This window comes from Notamacropus eugenii, chromosome 3 (genome assembly GCF_028372415.1).
Source record: "Notamacropus eugenii isolate mMacEug1 chromosome 3, mMacEug1.pri_v2, whole genome shotgun sequence".
In the NCBI taxonomy this organism is placed as follows: domain Eukaryota; kingdom Metazoa; phylum Chordata; class Mammalia; order Diprotodontia; family Macropodidae; genus Notamacropus; species Notamacropus eugenii.
The window spans coordinates 199,527,683-199,532,834 of NC_092874.1; the positions used below are offsets into that span (position 1 = coordinate 199,527,683).

The following is a 5,152-nucleotide window of genomic DNA, read 5'->3' on the forward strand; positions in this document are numbered from 1 at the left end:
GCTCACCAGAATGATTATACCAATTCACAGCTCCTTCAACTGGTATGCACATTTTTCTGAATCTATTCAACATTTGCCACTTTCCTTTTTGTCAACATTGTCTGACAATCTGATATATTTGAGTTGTCTTATTTTTCATTTCTCTAATTATTTGTGATAAGAGCATTTTTCCCCCTCATAGCTGTAGAAAACTTGGATTTCTTCAAGTGAAGCAAAGAGGCATTTATTGATGCTTTGTGCCTGCTATGTGCCAGGCACTGTTCATACAAAGAGAGGCAAAACAGTCTTTTTTCATTTTTCAGTGAAATATAAAGCAAGGTTCTCAGCCAAGAGGGTGCCAGGAAGGTGAGCTATGACAAGTTTGAGGAGGGATGAAAAGGGTTGGAAAAGTCATTGTTGTGAGTGGTGTAGTGAGTCTGTTAAGGAGATATAAGAGAATTGACTTGCTCTAGTGAAGGCCAGGTTGAGATTATATATCATGGATTTGGAGTGGGCTTAATTGGCACAGTTTTACGATTTTCTCTAGCTTTATTCAGCAGCATGTGAGTAGGAGGGAAGTCAATGAATGAGAGACTTGGGGGTGGCCAGTAATCTAAGGCTGATGCTAGGCAGGACAAAATTGTTGATAGGATAAGGATGCAAGTAACTTGAGAGAAGAGAGTACAAAGTTGAACTGATTCTCTAAGGGGTTAAGAAGGGAGGAGAATGCAGCCAGTTCACTATCACTGAAAGGACAGAGAGTTGGAGGGAGTGAAAGTCAGTGACTGTGAAGAACAGAATTTGGGGTTGCAAGACTGAGAAAGAGGTGAAATGAAAACAGATTGTGATCAGGTAAATGAATTTCAGCATTTATGAACAAGGAAGTGGTGAATTTGTGAGGGGTGGCAAGACTCAGAGTATGACTGTCTCTCTGTGTGGCTTCATTGTAGGTCATTTGAAGTCAGTAAATTGAGGAACTGTGAGGTTTTGAGAGAGTATCAACATGTGTATTGAGGGCAGGAATTTGGAAAGAGAGACAGTGAGCCAAACTCTGAACTCATTGAAGAAAGAAGTGTTCTCGAGGTCAGTACACAATAGATACCAGTATTTTGGGGTGGTAGGTAGGCATTGCGTTAATCTCAACAAAAGAGAGATTACTGAGTGATGGTGGCAGAGGCAGACTCTGGAAGTAGTAATGGGGAGCAAGGAGCAGTTCATCTCTTTCATCTTGACCAGTAAGTCAGAGGAGTAAGTGAGAGCTAAAAGATAGAAGGTATGAGAAAGAAAAAGATTTTAGATGAAAACAAGCTTGTTATCTATGAATCAAGCATTCCAGAGAAGATAACTAGAGTAAGGCATTAGTGGGGTTGAGCTGAGTGGGATGAGAATAAAGAACTGTGAGAATTGCCTATTTACATCCTTTGACCATTTATCATTTGGGGAATGTCTCTTATTCTTATAAATTTTGATCAGTTCCTTATGGAAATGAGACCTTTATCAAAGAAACTTGCTATAAACTTTTTTCCCAGTCAGCAATTTTCCTTCTTATCTTAGCTGATTTGATTTGTTTGTTCAAAACCTTTCAGTTTTTATGCAATCAAAACTGTGTTGTCTTCTGTGAGCTCTGCTCCTTGTTTAGTCACAAATGCTTTTCTTAGTCATAGATCTAAAAGGCAATTTCTTTCTTGTTCCTTTGATGTGTGGATTTTTAATAACATTCCTGAGCTCTCTGCTGCTTTTGATCACCCTCTCTTCTCTGATACTCTCTTCTCTCTAGGTTTTTGGGAACATCATTGTCTCCTGTGTCTTCCCATACCTATCTGACTTCTTTCTGTTTCCTTTGCTGGATCCTCATCCAGATCATGCTATCTAATAATAGGTGTCCCTTAGGCTTTTGTCCTAGGTCCTTTTCTTCCCTCCCCATACTACTTCACTTGATAATCTCACTAGATCTCATGGATTTAATTACTGTCTCTGTGCTGAAGATTCTCAGATTTATCTATCTTGCCCCAAACCCTCTCTGCTGACCTCTAATCTCACATCTCCAATTGCCTTTCAGATATCTTAAACTGCATATGCAGTAGACGTTTTAAACTCAACTTGTCTGAAATGGAACTCATTATCTTTCTCCCTAAACCCTCCTCTCCTCCTGTCTTTCCTATCACCATAGAGGACAACAGCATCCTCTCAGTCTCTCAGGCTTTCAGCCTCACCTCCTCACTATCTCTCAGTCACTTTCCTATATCCAATTTGTTGCCATGGTCTGTTAATTTCACCTTGTAACATCCCTTGAATATACCATCTTCCCTCTTCTGACACTGCTATTACTCTGGTGCAGGTCCTACTCACCTCACACCTAGACTATTGCAATATCCTGCTGGGTGGTCTGCCTATCTCTCCCCCTACTTCAGTCCACTCTCCATTTGACCATCACAGTGATTTTCCTAAAGCGCAGGATTGACCATGCTACTCCCTATTCCATAAACTGCAATGGTTCCCTATCACCTCTAAGATCAAATACAAAGTGCTCTGTGTAGTGTTAGAAGTCCTCCATAACCTAGCCCCACCTTTGCCATCTTCTCATATCTTACTTTTTATCATATACACTTTGATCCGGTGACACTGGCCTCCTTGCTGCTCCATGAACAAGACACTCCATTTTTCAACTCTAGGCATTTTTTTCTGGCTGTCCTGGATGGCTAGAACTCTACCTACTGATTTTCCTGATTGACTTTAAGTCCCAACTAAAATCCTATTTTTCCAGAAAACTTGTCTCATTCCCTCTTAATTCTACTATCTTCCTTCTTTTAATTATTTCCTATATATCCTGCATATAGCTTGTTAGTGTATACTTGTTTGCATGTTGTCTCATCTGTTAGATTATAAGCTCCTTGAGGATGGGACTGTCTTTTGTATCCCCAAAGCTTAGCATAATGCATGGCATGTAGTAGGCACTTAATAAATGTTTCTATCTATCTGTCTATCATCTATCTATCTATCTATCTATCTATCTATCTATCTATCTATCTATCTATCTATCTATCTATCCGTCTATCTATCTATCCATCTATCTGTCTATCCATCTTTCCCATTTGGGGCTTATCTTGGCATACCATGTAAGCTGTTGATCTAAACTTAATTTCTTCCATACTGCTATTCATTTCCCCCCAAAGTTTTGACAAAAAATGAGTTCTTACTCTAGTAGTTGGGAGTTTTTGGAGGGACTAAACACTATGCTACTAGGTTCATTTATTTCCGTATATTGTAGAGTTAATCTGTTCCACTGATGAACCTCTTTAATTTTTAACCAACAGTAAATCATTTCAGTGATTAGTATTATGTAGTAGGTGGTTTGAAATCTGGCATTGCAATGTTCCCTCTCTTTTTATCTTTTTTTCTGTTAATTCCTTTGAGATTCTTGATCTTTTGTTCCTCCAGATGAATTTCATTTTCGTTTTTTTCTATTTGGTAATTTGGGGTGAAAAGCAGGACAGCTTTTAAAGCTACAGGTTGAATTTATTTTATACTTGAAAGGAAAAGCAAACTATAATCTTTCCTTCTTCTTGTAGGACCGCCATAATGCACATGAACGCCCTGGCTGATAGCAAACATCAAGAACACAGAGAACCGAGGAAGATTCCAAGTTCTCGTTATTCCATGATATAAAACTTTTTTTCTTATTCTTAACTATAAAGATGATGTGTAGTTATACTGGTGAATTTGAGATAATTGATAAAAACAGCAGGAATTTTTTTATGTGTGTGAATCTCATAGATTAAAAAATGTGGTGTGATTAGCTTTAGATTTGATATTCAATCAAAAGATTTAGAATGCAGCAGAATAATTTTCCTCTATCCCATAAGATTGGGTGCGTTATGTTTATAATCTTAGCTGGCATCATGAATATGAGGAATTAAGATAAAAACATAGTAGGAAAAAAATCCTATAATTTTTTTTCTAAAGGTGTAAAATATGCATTAAAATAAAATACTTCAATGGATAAAAATATCTACATATAATAGATTTGCAGTTTCATAATAAATCCTCTTTTTCTATTCTATTTTGCATATGGAAATACTAATTTTATTTGGTATTTATTAAATTCATAGTAAAAGCAATTCAGGTCTTACATTATGGCTTATGTGTTTGTTGTTTTTGTAGCTCAGTTGTTCGGTCATGTCCTTCTCTTTGGGAGCCCACAGATCACAGCACACCAGGCTCTTCTATCCTCCACTGTCTCTCAAAGAATGTCCAGATTCATGTTCACCATTTGGCTCCTGTCTGAATTTCCTCAATGAGAAGTAGGGGGAGGGGAACTAAATGAGATACTAAATGTACATGGCTGATCAGGTACAGGGTAGATAATGTATCTTAATATAAAAAAGGAATGCTAAACACAGATAATTTACAAGCATCCATTAGCAGAATAAATTAAGGATTTGGTAACAACTTGTAACTGTTTTTTATCATCCGCTGGAAGATTGCTATTCAATTTCTCAGAATTTAAAATAGAACCATATGAGGTCATAATCAGAGTAGGTCAAAGACACCGTGCTGATAAGAACCAGATGGAGGCCCTGCACTTCCATTTGGGTGAGATAGGGAGACCCAATCTTTTAAAAGAAAAAAACCAAATTTCTAGCAGTGCTAGTTAGGCATGTAGCCTATGTAAGTACCAGGAGTCTTTATCCCAACTTTCATTTGCACTGATGAGTTTGTTTCCCTAGAGGTGAGGCAAGCCCCATCTCCTACTTCTAGGAGTTCTCCTGTGGAGCATTGGGGTGATTCCGGGAGTGCTATCAGTTCACACCTCCATTCTGTTGTATTCTTCCCTACCTCAGTCACCAGTTGTAGTTGATATTTTCCATATATAGTGTCTGACATATAGTAGACCCTTAATAAATGTTTATTTGTTGATGTATTATTTCATGACCATGTGATTAGAGCCCCAGTATTACTGAGCCAATTAACATCAATTAGCTTTTATAAAGGGCTATTTACTGTGAAAACAGAACAATATCAGAAATATAAGACATTCTCCCAAAATGAGGGTGCACTCTCCCCTAGACTACTTTGGTCTGCAGGGAAAATAGATTAATCCTGAAGTGGTCAGTAAAAAGCATTCACCCTATCAAGTTTACGTCCAAATATACTGTAACTGATGAACCAAGTC

General features: G+C 37.7%; 1 long non-coding RNA gene across 1 annotated transcript; it reads left to right on the forward strand.

Annotated features, from left to right (window-relative positions):
- Positions 1-413: 413 nt before the first annotated feature.
- On the forward strand, positions 414-4,467 carry LOC140533764 (uncharacterized). Its single transcript, XR_011977047.1, has 3 exons — positions 414-831; positions 930-1,062; positions 3,549-4,467. It is a non-coding gene; the product is annotated as an uncharacterized lncRNA (long non-coding RNA).
- The last annotated feature ends 685 nt before the right edge of the window (positions 4,468-5,152 follow it).